Source organism: Lycium ferocissimum, chromosome 7 (assembly GCF_029784015.1).
Source record: "Lycium ferocissimum isolate CSIRO_LF1 chromosome 7, AGI_CSIRO_Lferr_CH_V1, whole genome shotgun sequence".
NCBI classification, from domain to species: Eukaryota; Viridiplantae; Streptophyta; class Magnoliopsida; order Solanales; family Solanaceae; genus Lycium; species Lycium ferocissimum.
In genome coordinates this window covers 49,725,227-49,742,304 of record NC_081348.1, presented here as the reverse complement: position 1 = coordinate 49,742,304, position 17,078 = coordinate 49,725,227, and the positions used below count along the sequence as shown (strand labels likewise).

The 17,078-nt window shown below is 31.0% G+C and overlaps 1 pseudogene; it reads right to left on the bottom strand.

Moving 5' to 3' along the window:
* Nucleotides 1-8,433: 8,433 nt before the first annotated feature.
* Nucleotides 8,434-15,706, bottom strand: LOC132065545 (axial regulator YABBY 5-like; annotated as a pseudogene).
* Nucleotides 15,707-17,078: the final 1,372 nt, after the last annotated feature.

The window sequence follows — 17,078 nt, the reverse complement described above, 5'->3', positions numbered from 1 at the left end:
TGAAGCGAAAACTGTGCAATTATTTCAACGAAAATTGAGTTGGGTTGAGTCAGGCAAGTCCGATTTAATAGCTCTAAATGAATCTGTTTTATGGTAGAAATAATGCTAAATCATCAGTTTTTCGGCCGTATTCTAGAAAAATAAATACCACTATGTTATTTCAAATTATACGAGTGAAACCTCAAGTTATTATCCTAGAGTTATTCTCGTGGATTTTAAAACTTCAATACAATGTGAGAAGTGGCTATTTGTTAAGGGAAAAAAAAAACATATTTCCTAATTATATATAAAAATTCAGGTTTTTAAATTATAGTGAGAGAGAGCTGAAGCACAAAGTCGAAAGAAAGGCAAAACATTAGGATCCAATCCTTTCATGTCGAAACTGAAAGATGCTAGTCATATGGAACTTGGAATACGGTCACGTTCACAAATAACCTCCACAAGGTGGTCTTGATATTTTGATTCCGCTTAACAAATTTTTTAAAAATTAGCTTTGCTTTCGAAAATTAGTTAGAAAAAACTTTTGTTGTCAATCAGACATAAGTTGTGGACATAAATTAGTTTTACCTATAAGGTAGAAGTTCAGGATATGAACCTGCTCAATTGACCATAAGTTCTGCCTTACAGGCAGAAGCTAGAACTTATGTTTGATGGGCAACAAAAGATTTGCTTTTGTTGCCCATCGGACATTGTTGTGGAGTACATAAATTAGTTTTGGCTATAAGACAGAAGTTCAAGATTTTTCAAGACAGTGTACCTGTTGAATTTATCACAAGTTCTGACTTATAGGCAAAAGCTAGAACGTATGCCTAATGGGCAACTAAAGTTTCTCCCAACAATTTTTGTCATGTTAAGGTCATTTTTAAAGATTTTATTAAGCCGGAATAAAAATCAAGACTGAACATTTTTAAGGACATGTCAAATAATTTTTTTTAATAATATTTCTTGATTATATACATAAAAAATCAGGTTTAAATTATTGTGAGAGGCCAAGCACAAATTTGAAAAAAAATGCAAAACAGCAGGGTGTCCTTCCCTTTCGTGTACACAGAACTTTGAGTGAAAGGAGAAAAAAAGGAATAAAGAGCACTTTTTTTAAACTCTCTTATAAGATAGGTGACTGATGACCTATATACAGAGGCGGACCCAGGATTTTAAGATAGTGGAGGCACCATTATCTTAACATAAACACCAATAAAAAATTTAATGACGACTGAGGGATAATATCGTGCGTACATATCACTAATAGCGTAGCAATGGTGAAAATACAATTATATAGGTCAAATATGTGTAATAAATAAAATTTAACACAGTGAAGCAAATGAAAGAGATAGCTCAGTGGCTAAGGCTGTGCAACATGTGGCTGACAATGCGAGTTCGAATCTGGGCGAGCTCATTTGACGCCTATTGTTTTCCTAAAAATCGGCTCAAAAAAATAATTAAAAGTGACATTCGGGTTCGATCCGGGGTGACATGTAAGGGAAGTAGCAGTTGCAACCAACGTGCCCCAAAGACACTTTCGTTTGTTAAAATACACAATTAAATATATACTAATTTCTCAAGGTACACACACACACACACACACACACACACACACACACACACACACACACACATATATATATATACATAATTTTTTCCAAATCCTTCTATCAGGGTCCGCCTCTGCCTATATACCACCAAAAATTCTGGTGTGATAGATAAGATTCATCCCCCTTAGAGGTATAAGATTCGAGCATTGAAAATAAAAAAATCATAGTATAAAGTGCTTTTGATAACTCTTATGAATGACGTAAATTTGAATTAGTCGGGATCTTAATGTCGTTATTGGTAGGAGCAAAGCTAAGGTTTATGAAACAAGTTCGGCAGATTTAAACCATCATATAGAACTCAACAACTGGGGAATTTTTTTTTTGAGTTCGTAAGTTTTAAATTCTGACTCCATCTCTAAATACCGAACATCGAGTGTGAAACTAAAGAAGAAGTGAGCTATGTACAACTTTGCTCGTCTTTATAAAGGGTGCAGCAGCTTAATTTGGCTTCTGTGTTTGACATGACTGACTACTGATGAGTGCTGACTCTCTAAAATTGGAACAGTGAGTAAATGAAACTGTTAGCCTGCAGAAAGCCCACCTATATATTATTGATGGCATCCAATTATACTATACCTCCACTGGCTACAGCTACATCCATCAAATACCAATTATACATGATTTGACATATCAAGTCCTGCAAGCTTTATATGATGTAATAAGTATAATATTGCCCCTCACTACACTACACCATCTGATATTGTTCAATGTTGTGGTGGAGCGATAGGTGTTACTTTATTTCTAATTAGAAGTTTTTGAGTTCTAAAAATAGATAGAATTGTTTTTTGGCAAAGAGCACTTTAATCACCAAAGTAAGACATCTTGACGCGAATTCAAATTAGTCGGACCTCAAAATAAGTACCGGATAACTACTCGGTAACACTACACGTTGTGGTGGGGTGATAAGTATCTTTTTGTCTGTAATTAAAGGTCTAGGGTTCAAATTCTGAAAATAAAATAGCCTTTGGTAGGGCTCACATTACCATTGAAAGTGAGATTGTTCGACTCAACTCTGAATTAATCGACTCCAAAATGGGTACTGAATACCGGATGAGACACCGGAAAAAAAAGAAGAAGCAACTTCTTACCACTAAAGGTAACGGTGGGGTAATAAGTATCCTTCATACTTAATTCGAGTTATCAGGTTCGACCACTGAAATTGGAGTGGTCCTTGATAGGGATCACTTTATCCTCCATACTGAGACTTCTTTGCTCAAATCTAAATTAATTGGACCCAAAATGAATACCCGACACCAGGCAGGGAAGTAAAGAAGAAAAAACGAAAAGCTAAAATGTGGAACTAATTTGATATAGGAAAATAATTGCATTCCATCAATATTAAAATTAGTACTATGATTTAGCATGAGTATGAGTATCAAGAACATGCATCAAAAAATATTTTGTAGGAAAAAGGTCAAAGAAAGAAAAGTTATTTAACCATACTACTCGTACTACTTGTGCCTAATCATCAATCATAACTTGTTCACTTTAATTTTTTTCAAAAGAATCACAAAGCCTAAAAGGAGAATGTTGGTTAAAAGTATAAAAATTGAGCATTGTGGCCTTCAATAAAGAATTTAAATTTAAAGAAAATATAAAGGTAGCTGCAGGTTGATGAGTGTGTGCACAAAAGTCAAGTGACACTTTCTAGTTACGTAGTCATTTCATTTGTTGAAAAATCCCCATAAAAGAAAACATATAAGTTTACTTGTAATACTAAATTCTTTTCAAGCAGTAATAATGAAACAACATATAATATAAATATTAGTGCTGTAGTTTTTCTGATGAATACATTAAGGCCATGCATATCACATCGAAATGCTTTCATCCGAATTCATTAACGTTAGTTTCATACGCTATGTATGGGTAAAAAGATTCACTAAATTAGTATAAAAACAAATCTCGAACCTAATAAATTAAATAAGTTACGGTAAATTATGAACTAGAACCCATAAAATTTAAATTTTGTATCCTATTTGTTGTTAATTCCTCCCCAAACCATAAAGAAAAGAATGTTCTTGTTTCACCTGGACAAAAATGATTTAGTAGTTTGAATTTATGTGAATTTTGGAGTAGCTTTTGATGAGGATCACTTTAATTCTTGATCCAAATTGTAGGGGTAGTGCTAAGGGACGTAAATGGCCGGTTAATCTGAATTCATTTGTTGAAAAATTATACTCTTTTCGTCCCAATTTAAGTATTATACTTTCTTTTTTGGTCTGTATCAGAAAGAATGTTTCTTTTTATATTTAGTAAGTTGACAATTCAAACATCCTGCATGACAAGTTTATAACCACAAAATTCAAAAAACATTTTAGTACATTACATACATCTTTAATTTAAGATCACAAGATTCAAAAGTCCTCTTTATTAAATTAAGTGTGTAGTCAAACTAAGACACTTAAATTGGAACGGAGGCAGTACTATATATACAATGTTAATTTTTTTTGTTGTTGCATAAATAGTATATGTTGATCATAATCCCGTTGATTTTCTTATGTGTTTACTTTTTTATATGTTGAATCTTTTTAGTGACAATCTCAGCTATACCACTGCTCCAAAGTAAAACTCTCAGGCATATATCAAAATTTATTGAATGCTAAAGCTAGTACCAGACATCGATAGAAGAAAAAGAAGGTAGGAAGGGAATATGCTTCAGCAGTAAATTTGAGGAGAATGTTGGGAAGAAAACCCTTTCGTTTAAAGCTGCTATATGTTTTTATTTGTGCTTTATGAGTGATGGGTTTTGATATATTCTTTCTAGCCAAATTTATATGGCACAATTGAAATTTTGATATTCAAACTTTTAAACTTTGATCTTAAATTCGACATAAAAGCTTCAAGTTTTTTAAAATAAAATTTATATATTGGAAAAAAAGAATTATAAACCACAATAATTAACAACTTTAAATATTCAAAAGATATATAATTTTTTTTTTATTTTAAAAACTTGTTGATTCTCGAAATTTCAATTGTGTCACATAAACTGGGACACAGGTAATATATATGTTTGGCAGTGGCATCAAATTCGGTGTATTATCAGATGTCTCGGTTTCTTGATTTGTTAATATTTTTGTCCTCTTTCTTTCCGCAGGCTATGACAGATGAACATTACTTGAACTGTTACTATCAACCCCCAATAGGACAACCCCCTACCCTACTCAATCACTACTTAAAATAAGGGTAAATTGACTTGTCGGAAATGTTTACGATGAACTTTTCATCATAATTTTTTACGGTGTTTTGAAGGAAACGTCTTTCGGAAATTCAGTTATTTTAGAAGTGCATCACTTGTTTATCAATCTCTATGTGTGTGCTCTTCATGAATATACACAACCATCTTTGTATGTCAGAGATTGATCTGTGATTTGAACTTTACGAGTTTGAGACATTAGGAAAACGGTCTCAAGTCTAATAATTGGGTTTGGATATCACATAGTTTAGTGGATATTTTAACATATATACGGTTGGGAACAAAGTTAGTTACTGAATTAGGCCTTACTCGTATATTCCACTTTACATCCACCCCTGCGTGTATATATCTGCAGTTAAAATTTAACGGGTTCAACTTTTAAAAAATTTAACACTAAACACGTTGTAATTTTAGAATTATAAATTCAAAATTTAATATTCATTAATAAGTTAATGATTTTCATAGATGTGTGCGCTCAACCACACATATATCTCTCGCAGCTGTTACCTCATGTTTCATTGGTCCAATTATCTAATTTGACTTAAAGATATTTATTTGATGAATTGTCTACATACACAATACGTATTTCGGTCCTACAGTTGATTGGTATATTGATGTGATATTACATGTAGCTAGCACGTTATTAGGCTCAATTTACTTTGACATATCATGATCCATCTATTTATCAAAATATTCAAATATTCTGCTGCTTTGTAATATACTATCATGTGCTTCACAATTGGATGTCCTACCAATAGTCGTGGAACCACTATTTTTATTAAGCAACTTCAAAGTATAAAAAATTAAACACATCTTATCATATAGAGTAATTTTCAGGTGAAGGGGATTCAGATGAATTCCTTATGCCCCTAACTCCACCCATGCTTGCAGATGCGCTGTTTGAGTACTCGTAAATTTGAAGTTGCACACCCAAATAATATTCGCTTTTTCTCATTTCAGGTGTTTGGTTCGGAGTACAAAAGTTAAATTACTTCACTTTCTGTGCAAATCATATATAGATTATTTGATATATACTTTACATATTGAAAATGATGTTAACACACTACGTAAAAGTCACGATGATGATGATAATAATAATAATAATAATAATAATAATAATAATAATAATAATAAAATGGAACAGAAAAGTATAAATGTCACAAGAGCAACTGTATGTTATTACGTAACTACTATATATAAGGGAGAATACCCATTTTTGGTAGTCCTCGCATGAATTTGTTTCTTTCTTTTTACCCCTAATTAAAGTTTTTATGACTTTGTAAATACTCACTCATTTTGGTAATTTTGAGAACTTTAAGGACTTTTTTTATGCCACTAAACATGATGATATTATGGAAAAGGTTATAGTGGCCCCCGCAAAGCACACTCATGCATATTTGAGTCTTTTACGTTGAAATGTTATTAAACTTGTTTCAAATCATATTTCATTAAAAATTTATTATAAACACGTAAAGAAGTATCCTGTCATTCAAATCTATCTTAATATAAGCTTAATTGTTGAATTAAAATATTATTATTATAATAATATTTATTATTTATTATTTATTAATGTTATTTATCATTTGCTATTTTAAATATTTATTTGTCCGATTAAATGCAAAGTTCTTTTTTTATTTTCTCCTGTAATTTTGTATCGTTTATGCTGGCAAACATAAGTAATTAACACAGAATTCACTTAATGTAGTATTATTAAGTTTAAAATTAAAAGAATAAACACAAATATCTTATATCATTGTTAAATACTTTAAATATATATATAAAAAATGTAAATTATAGTCCTTCCGTCTCAATCGAAAAATTAATTTAAAGTGATTTCATAAAAGGGGTGCTCTAACTAAAAACACCATATAATCATATGGACCGGAGGAAGTTCTTTTTACATTATTTGTCCTTAGACATTCTGGTAAAACTTACGTAACTTGAGCCAAATTTGCTTTTTTAAACTGAAGTATTTATTATATCTTACTTTACATTTAAGCATGTCTCACGTTGTATGCTCCTCTACATATTTTTGTAGCTGTTTATTTTAAGCCCCCTATAAAATAACAAATGATAAATGGTAAATACCATCAATGAATAATAAATAATATTATAAGAGTAATATTTTAATACAATAATAAAGCCTATATTAAGATAGAATTTTGAATGGCTGGATAATTCTTTGTGTTTATAATATAACACTTCTGCATCTCAAGTGTTAATTTTCCATTCTGATAAATGGAAGTCCTGAGGTAAAAAACTCAAAATCTCTGTGTCCTCAAGATTTAAACATGTGTACATCGCTGCAAGAGCTGCATCCTCTGTGTTTTGGTGCGATGAAAATGACATGATGAAGAGAAAAGATTGTGATTGAAGAATTGTGTATATTGGGAAGCAAAAAACTTATCACAGGGATAAAAGAAAAAAAAAAAAAAAAAAAACCTCAAATAGAAGGAGAGAAAAAACCTTAGGGAAAGTTCTTATTCAGAGACATCCTGTTTACCCATAATCTTTAAATCTGTAGCTGCATATATTACAAATTTAAGAAATTTTAAATGAGTGAAATATTTTGTACTTGTTATAAGTAATTATGGACTAGCCTTTACATCCCCATGCACAGTGGTAACTATAACATATTTACCAAAAAGATTATAGTGGAATAATCAAATCAATGAGGTCCCGCCCCAACTTAAAATTTAATTTGTATGTATTAGTTTTCCGTCTTAATCGAAAAATGAATTTCGAAGTATGGTAGTTAATTAATCAAATTTTACGTGCAGACACTTTTAACATAAAATTTATTTAATAAATTATTATATTAAAAGAGGAACTATAAAAATTGTTTTTATAAATATTCTGAAAATGTTTTGAAAAAAAAAAAAAGCTATAGTAAAGAAAATACAATTTGACATCCAAACAATAATAATACTAGACAATTGCAGAAAACATATTTTTTTTTTTAACATAAATTATTTTGCGAAAAATTGGATAATCAATGTTTTATATAATTTAGGAGAAGATAATTAAGTTCAATATGAAAAAAATATCACAATGTAGGTTTCACCAAATGGTTCATTAAATTAAGAAAAAGGAAAACATGTTATCTTTAACATGCATCTTTTGGAGGGAAAAAGAAAGCTTAAAGTAAGAACAATTTAATTTTATTGACTTTTCAGTATTTTTTTTTGTGTGTGGTTTAATTTGAATGAGCGTCTACAAAAGTATCTTGCAATACCATAGCTTTTAATTATTTATAGTTTAATTTTATTGATTTCATCATACAATAATATTTCCGCATTAAATATTTTTGACATGAATTGAATACTATAATATCTTTTTGTAAAATATAAGTTAGCCAATATGGGCTCAATTCAAAGAAACAAATGAAATTAATTTATTATATGAAAAGCTCAATTTGGATAATAGGCGACTTTAATCTCAAAAAAAATTTAGTAAGAGAGAAATTAGAAGAGCTTTCATTTGTTTGATTTTTTTTTCAAAAAAATCTAATATATAAACTAAAAAGAATGTTTTCCTTTAACTTTCAGATACCTTTTCCTAATTTAATATTTTAGAAATCTTTCGAAAGTGTCAAACTAATGTTACAAAAATAAATAAGCAAGAGCTAATTAAAAAAATAGCTACAAATTTTAATTTTTAACGTCGATTTGGGCTCGGGCTTAACACGAGCCAAATGACACTAGTTATTGAATAAACATTGAAAATAGCTCAGTTAGAGTACATGATATTTAACCACAAAATCAAGGCAAACAAAATGAAAGATAACACATGAGGAGACTTTCACAACTTGAAAATAATATTAAGGCATATATAAAATAAAGTTTTTTTTTGATGATGCACTATATTTGCATATCATTTTTATTTTATTTTAATAAAAACCAAAAGATTTATGAGGACCCTCTGCATGGTCCAATTTGGCTTGCTTGTTGTTGCCCTCCAGCTTTAGTCCAAAATGGATATGAGGAAAATGTGCCCACTGCAAAAATAGCAAATACACATAAAGATAAAATCTTGCGAAAGATATGTAGATTCAAAATCTCACTTTTTTCTATTTAGATTCCTGTTTGTCCCTACCATTCATTTTCTTGTCGACAGACTAAATTTCCCACATGTAACAAGTTATTTTCATTTCCTTTGTTGTTTTATTACTTGTTTTTTTTTTGGTTTTTTTTTTATGGTCGTAACTCATTACCTGATTAATTCAAATTCACGTTGCATAAGGTCCATTAAAAGAGAATAGTGCTCCCTAGCTATTAGGGTTTCTCCATTCTTACGGCTCAAGCTCAAAATTTATGGTTAAGGGTGCAGGGTGCAGACAGGGGCGAATTTACCTGGCCCGAGGGGTGTCACGTGACACTGCTTCGTCGAATTTTTTTACTGGGTATAAAAAATGGACAGTCCGATGCACTAAAATAATAATAAAGGACACTGCTTCTAAACAAAACTGCGCACGGCCTGGTGGTTAGGCGCTCTAGATTTGCATGAGATGTCGCGTGTTCAAACTTGCTCAGCCTCATTGGGCACAACTTGTCAGAAAACTTTTGACTCATACCCTTAAAAACTCTTATAGTGATTTATTCATTTGCTCACACCTTTAATTTGTGATACCGTTTATGAAAAATCCTGCCTGCACTATTGGGTGCAGAGCTCTAATCCATCCCAGTAAAAATAGCATCCACTAGCCATTTTTGGCCCTTTTTTAAAAATTAACCATTTTATTAAAGTTTTAAATTTCACATGTAAAACTCTAGAATAATGGTTATTTTTCTATTATATGGGCTGAAAAGAGCTTATTTGTGAATTTTATCCCTTTCCCACTGCACTTCTTTTTGGTAAAGAATTTTTACTAGTTGACATAAGTATTAAGTGAAACAATTTTAAGATTGGACTATTTTGGGGTGGCACAGAGACTTACATTTTTGGCAGCAGTGCTAAAAGCTTCACGGTGGCTAATATCAGGATTGCTAGCCTTTATCCTTTGTATTTCTTCCCTGCACATTTAAAACAATAAAATAATTAGCACAAGAATCTAGGCATCTACTGAAAATTATTGTAAATTATATAATAATAATAATAATAAGTCAAATTTACTTGATGAATTGGTTGTACGCAGAGGGAACACGCTGTTTTTTCTCTGGTGCTGCATGGTTTGATATAGGAAATAAAAATAACAATATAGTTAGACATATTATATCTCCAAACAAAATTAAGGGTTCATGACTACTAAAAAAACACAAATTTCTGCTGGACGTTTCATCGGACGTACTTAATAATGGAGTTAGACATTATATTTCCGGATAAAATCAAAGGTTCACTATTAAAAAAACGCAAATTTTCACTAGACGACGTTTAGTCAAACTTAATAATGGAGTTAAGACATACTATATTATATTTTCGAACAAAACCAAGGGTCGTGGTAGTATATATGTGCTTTTCTATTAAAAAAATTATATGGTATAATGAGTTAGAGACTTAGAGTTATACAAAAGTCTGTGATATTTTCAAGATTATAAGTCCTACATCATAAGGAGAAACACACATATTATAAAACTTAAATTCATCATATTACATAGTCCTATTATCACCACTTTGAACTCTATTAAGTAGTACCTACACCTCAGAAGTTGTGAATACTATTTGGTATATACAAACATTATAAACGGATCATTTGGTTCACATGCTAGTTAATGCAAAGATTATATATTTATATTTGTAGAAATTATTTGTATGGTGATTTAATTTGGACATTGTATGTATTGATCCACACGTTCCTAGTTTTTTGAAGAAACGATCTTTAGTAAAAGGAGATCCAGAAATACTAAACCTGTGTTTAAAGATATATATTGATGAGTTGGATACAAATGTAATGTCTCAATCAATTTCAGTTGTCATAACTGAAGGGGAAACTTCAGGCACATCCCGTTATTATTGGATAACAACTGGCCTTTATAAATCAGATATGTATGGTGTAAGAATTTTCATAGGATCTTAATATATTGAGGCAGTCTACACTATATACTGACATTTAGTGCAAATTTGTGTTATAAAACATGATTTTCACACCTCATTCCGACCGAATCAGCTCACTGGGAAAACACATTGCGGGAAACAAATTCCCATTGAAACGCTGAGAAGCATTCATTTTTCCTTGTGAAAAACACTACTATTTAGGTCTTCTCACCGACATTCAGTGGAAATAGCTACTAAACATTTTTCAGAGAAAAATTTCAATGGAAAAATAGTAATTTTTTGTAATGCTATTAAGACCTTTTGTCCGCCAAGTCATAATTAATTATAGAAATAATCGATGCATATCCAATAGATAACAAGTATATAATCACACAGATTATACGTAGTTTTACCTTAAACTACTTTTCTACTTTAAAACTCTTATGGCAATTCTTTCATGTTCTTTGAATCTCTTTCTTTTTTATATTGTAACGGTCAAGACCGAATTTAAGTTATATACATCGTCAGTATAAATAATTTTTTATACCATCAGACCACTCAAAACATATCTATGGACTACAGGTAAGATTCCTTAAAATGTTCAGATTCATAACTTTGAAAATAAGACAACAGGTAAAATGACCTAATGGTGTATATAACTTAAACTCACCACAATAGCTAATATACACTTAATTAGCATAGTGTACATTAATGACACTTTGAAGGATGTTAAAAACAATTCAATAAAAGATTTAACCTGGATAGTATAATTTGTGTACTTTTTTAACATGTTATCCAGCAGGTAGACTTACTTATTTTTCAAGTAATTTATTAAGTTCACTTATTATGAATGGTTACATATAAATATATAATTATCGTTTACATAAACTTGTTGCGATTTATTAAGAGAAAGAGAGAACTTACGACTAATAGGAGTGATTCTAGGTTCAATTTCAGGAGAAACAATGGCAGAAAATCTGTTGAACTTGGAAGAAGAAGATGATGATGAGCCACAGGCTTTATACTTACCAGCATTATTTTCAATATTTGAGTATTGTTGTCTTTGAAGCTTCTGTCAGATAAAAAAGAAGAAAAAAAATGATCATAATAATTAGTATAAAACACTTTCTTCTCCCCCCAAACAAAAAAGTGATGAAGAAAAATGCACCCCTATCTGTTCTTTCTATTTTCGCATGATTCTTTTTTACCATAAAAAGGAAAATAACAAAAGAACGAGCACATAACCAAAAGATCTTGAAATAACTTATTCCTGTTTCATTTCATGTGAAGGTGTTTGGATGGATATAGGACTTAAGAGAAAGATATTAAAAAAAATTAATATTATTAAACATGTCATGATATTCCTGATGCTATAAAATCATAATGTTAGCTAAACTTAAAGTTTAAACGTGAATTGTTTCAAATATAGAAAAGTATCTTTATTTGGAGCAAACTGAAAAGGAAATAGTCATGGCTAAAAACACACAAATTTTTTATAGATGTCCCATTGGAACTCTGACGTATGTGATTTCTGACAGAAAGTCCATTGAAACAAACTGAAAAAGAAAAAGTCACATACTAATACTAATATTAACGCAAATTTTCGAGGGACATTCTTGTCATAACTCTAAAGTCTGAAGTCTGAAGTCTGAAGTATGAGATTTCTGACAAAAGTCCTTCGAAAAAGTTTACTACAAGTTAGTTTCTGACGGATTCCATCGAAAAGTCACAGTTTTTTAAACAATGAATTTCACATAAAATGAAACGGACGGAATAATTAATGTACCATTAATTAGTTACCTGTGGATCTTGAAGGGGAAGAGTCTGAAGTAAAGATCCGATATTAACAGAAAGCAAATTTGCACAGTGCCCACATCTTACTGTCACTATGGTTACCATGCTGTTGCATGGAACGCTAACCTGACAACACATTATTCATTAATAAGGGATCAACTATGGTTTTACCGGTTTAATTTTTTGTGCACTGACAGTATATAAGTTTATTATACCATCAGGTTAAGTTAATTTAGAACATTATATAACGACTCATAGTAAGCCTCCATTGTATGATACATAAAAAATTTAAAAAAAATTACTATAGCTGGTGCTCGGGCTGAATGATGAAAATTATCATGCCCAGTTCTCTCGGTTTGGGTCTATAAAAATTCACCTATTACACCCCCAAGAGTGAGGGAATTCGTGACATTTCTGTAAAAGTGCATTAAGAGTGTACAAACTTAATTATAGGATATATAAGTTAAAGTTCTTTACCTTTTTTGCAGAATGGCGTATATAACATGACGAAATTAAAGGACTAGTATCATATACAACCAAAAGATGATCATCCTCCTGAGAGGACTATATATAATTTGTCATTTGTAACCACTTGAAAATGGTGATAAAAAAGGCGTAAATTATGTACTAAGCTCCCGCTATGTGCGGGGCCGGGGAAGGGTTGGACTACAAAGGTTTACTATATGCAGTCTTCTTACCTCGCATTTACGCAGTTATGCCGTTTCCATCGAACCTCGAATAAGAACTCTAATGGCCACATACCAAACAACTTTACCAGTTACACCAAGACTCCATTCCCCTTCCTAAAATGGTGATACACAGTTTACCACTTGCAATTGGTGATACACACTTTAATTTGTCAGCTTTCAACTAATTTGTCAACTTTCTAGCTTGCTCACATACTTGCAAAAAATCAGCCAGAAATCAGAAGGCTAAAGAGTAGTATATTTTTTGATAAAACTTGGAGGAAAGTTGGTGGAGATAAAGGAGGTGCCTATACAATAGCAGACTTACAGTATGTATGTATGTGTGTGTGAAAACCCTTAGAACTAGTACAATTAAATATGTATGTTCTAAACTCATACTTTCAAAGAACTTAGAATTTTGACACTATATAAATTAAATCTTGAATCTGTCTCTATGCGGGGATGGAAATTTCGACTCTTTTTTAGGGTTTTTGGTCCAATGTTTGGTACCCACTTTAGTTTTGCAACCAATTCGAATTCGCGTCATGCAACACCCACTAAAGGATAAGACGCTCCCTACCTAGATTTTTTTTCATTTTTTCATTTTGAGAGTTCAAACTACAGACCTCGGGTTAAATATAGAGAACCCTATTCACATATCTCACCACAATTCAAGTGGTAAGAATTTGTATTTTAGGTCATCTACCACCATAAGAAGGAAGAAAGGAAGCATTAAAGGATGAAGAAAACAAAATATTGTGTATTTTCATAAATGTGTTTTTCAATAATGCAAAAATCAAAGATCACTTATCCATCTTCTTCTTCTTCTTCTTCTTCTTTTATCATATCTCTCTTTAATTCCTTTGTTTTTGGTGCCCCTGACTTTTTTTCTGACCATTGCTCAGTCACTAGAAAAGTGAGAAATTAAAGAGAGAGATAACAGGGAAAATGACATGACTAGAACAGAAATCACGGTCCATTACAAGGATCTTGAAAACTTCTAAATAAAAATATAAAACAAAAATATATGATATGAATTAAGTAGTTTCTTTTTATTTTAATTCTTTCAAATAAAGACCTACACTTCTATTAATATGCCCATATATTAGAAGGTCTTTTTTTAAATAGCTCATGCTATTACGATAGGAGGAGGAAGAGTAATAAAACGATTAATTGCTTCCAACATGATTTTTTTTTTTTTTTGTCCACAATAGATACACAAAGATATCCCAAGAATTGGGAAAAAAGTAAAAATTAAATTAAATTTTTGAGTTGATTATCCAGTGGGCAAATGTGTGAACAGAAAACCCCACCATCTTTTTTTCCCCCCATTTTTGCAGAGAAGAGATCTAATGGCATCAACACTAGTAGTACAATTATTTGTGATCAGTGCAGAAGTACGAGATCACATGTAAAAAATTTTGAAAGAAAAAAGAAGAGGGAAAAGAACAATAGTAATTTGCAGCATATATCAATTCTTCTTCTTCTTCTTCTTTTTTTTTTTTTTTTTCATTTTAAGTTAAATTTTCAAGATTTTTCAAACAAATGAAACTCCTGCAAAACAAAACAACCCCTTTTTTGTCCTAAGTAAAATCTTGTAACAATTAACATAAAATATCAAAGAAAAAATATAAATTCAACCATATACATCTTTTAACCCTATAACTCAAAAGAAGACTTCATCCAATAAGATTATGTTTGAAGAATTTCAGCCTTATTTACTTCACTTTAAACCCCAAAAAAGATATATATATATATATAAAAAAAAAAAAAAAAAACATGTCCTTTTAATAAAAATCTATGCTCATACACATGACCTCAAGATGAAGTGCACTTGTTGTGTTTGATCTTCTTCCTTATTTTTCTTTTTGTACTAACACATGCTTTGTTTAACAAAAAAACAACTTCAACAGGTTAAAAACCCTTGTAATTAAGTGATCATATGCACAAGAGAAGTAAAATTGAAAGAAGTCTGAAAAAACAACAACTTCAAAGGGTTGAAAACCTTTGTAATTTAGTGATCATATGCACAAGAAATTAAAATTCAGAATTTTGAACAATTTAGAAGTAATTACCGCAAGAATGGTGTTGCAAAAGTTGCACTGCACGTAACAAACACGTTCTGAAGAAGAAGAAGAAGAAGATGTCATGTCGAATGACATTTTATATTAATAATATTTTTTTCTTATAGGCTTTTGGCCTAGAACTAGGGTCAAAGTAACAAAGGGGAAGAAAATTTAACCAAGAAAGAAGCTAAAGAAGAAGAAGAAATATGCATATGTGAAAGTGAAGCTGTATACAATTGAAGCAAAAGGTTGAAAGAAAAAAAAAAAGATGCTCATAGCAGAAAATATATAAAGTGTAAAGGGAATTAAGAAAAAGCCTATTCAAAGGGTAAAGATAATATTTGGTTTCAATTAAAAAGAAAGAACACAAAGAGAGATGAGCGGATGGATGGGATGGTGGTGGGGTGGGGAGAGGGGCTTAAGAGAAGTAGTGGGGGTACGGTTTTGTATAGTAATGTTGAGTCTACGATTTCAACTTGACAGTGGTATATAGTGGCACAGTAGAAAATATTTAGGACTTTGTTGTCTTTTATTAAATTAAATATGATGAATGATGGTCGGCGATGGTGATAGCTGACGGTGGTGGTTGTGGTTATGATTGATGGTGTTGGTTGTGGTATCACCTAGCTAGTGGTGATGATGACCGGTAGTAATGTTAAGCAATGGTGGTTAATTGATGGTGATATTAGTGATGACAGCTGATAGTTGTGGTAGATGATAGTGATATAACTAATGGTAGTAATGATGATTGATAGTGTTGGTTGACGATATATGATGGTGGCTGAAGGTGGCGATTGTCGGTAGTAATTGATGGTTGTCGTGGTAATGATGATTAATTGGTAATGATAATTGTAAATAGTGGTGACACTTGATTGTTGTGATTAGCAGTGATGGTGGTTATAGCTTAGGATGGTATAGTTGTGGATGATGGCCAGTGATAATTGATAATGGAGACAATGACAGTGTGGTAAAGTTGATAATGGTAGGCGGCGCCGACAACAATGGTGGTTAGTAGGGGTGTACATGGACCGGGTTGGTTCGGATTTTTTAAACACCAAACCAAACCAATCGCGTCGGGTTTTTAAATTTATACACCAAACCAAACCAATAAAATTCGGGTTTTTCTACCTCGGGTTTTCTCGGGTTATTCGGTTTTCTCGGGTTTTTCGGGTTTTTTTTTTCTTTTCGGAATAGTCTTGATACAATACATATAACTTTTACTTCAAATATTTCTGTCCTAGTAAGATACAACTATATAATTAAGGTGTTTCTTAAGAAAATAACACAAAATGTGAGAAGAGTGATGACATTGTATTAAAATATTCAACAAAAACTAATAAAATCGGTTAAAATAAATATTGCTAATTAACGAGCCATAAAGAAAATGACCATAATCTAAAAATACTAAGTCATGCTAAAATAAGCACGGCTAATAAGTATTAATTACATGACAAAGAAAAAAACTTAAGTTATGTATTTTCACTCTCTAAACTAATTATGCAAAACTAAATAATAGATATCCACCATTATTGTCATTCCTAGTGGTAAATTGAATTTCTTTTGTTAGCGTTAGTGTTGAGCTGGTTTTGGTTTGAACTTTATTTGAGTTACAAATATTCATAGGATATAAAACTTATTGACATTCAAAATTCTAAGTTCAAACTTGAATAATATGATAATAGATAAAAAAAAAGCTAAAAAATAAAAGAAATATTTATAAATTCCATTACAAATAAATATTTTTATGTATAAAATATTTTAAAAATTGAATACATGT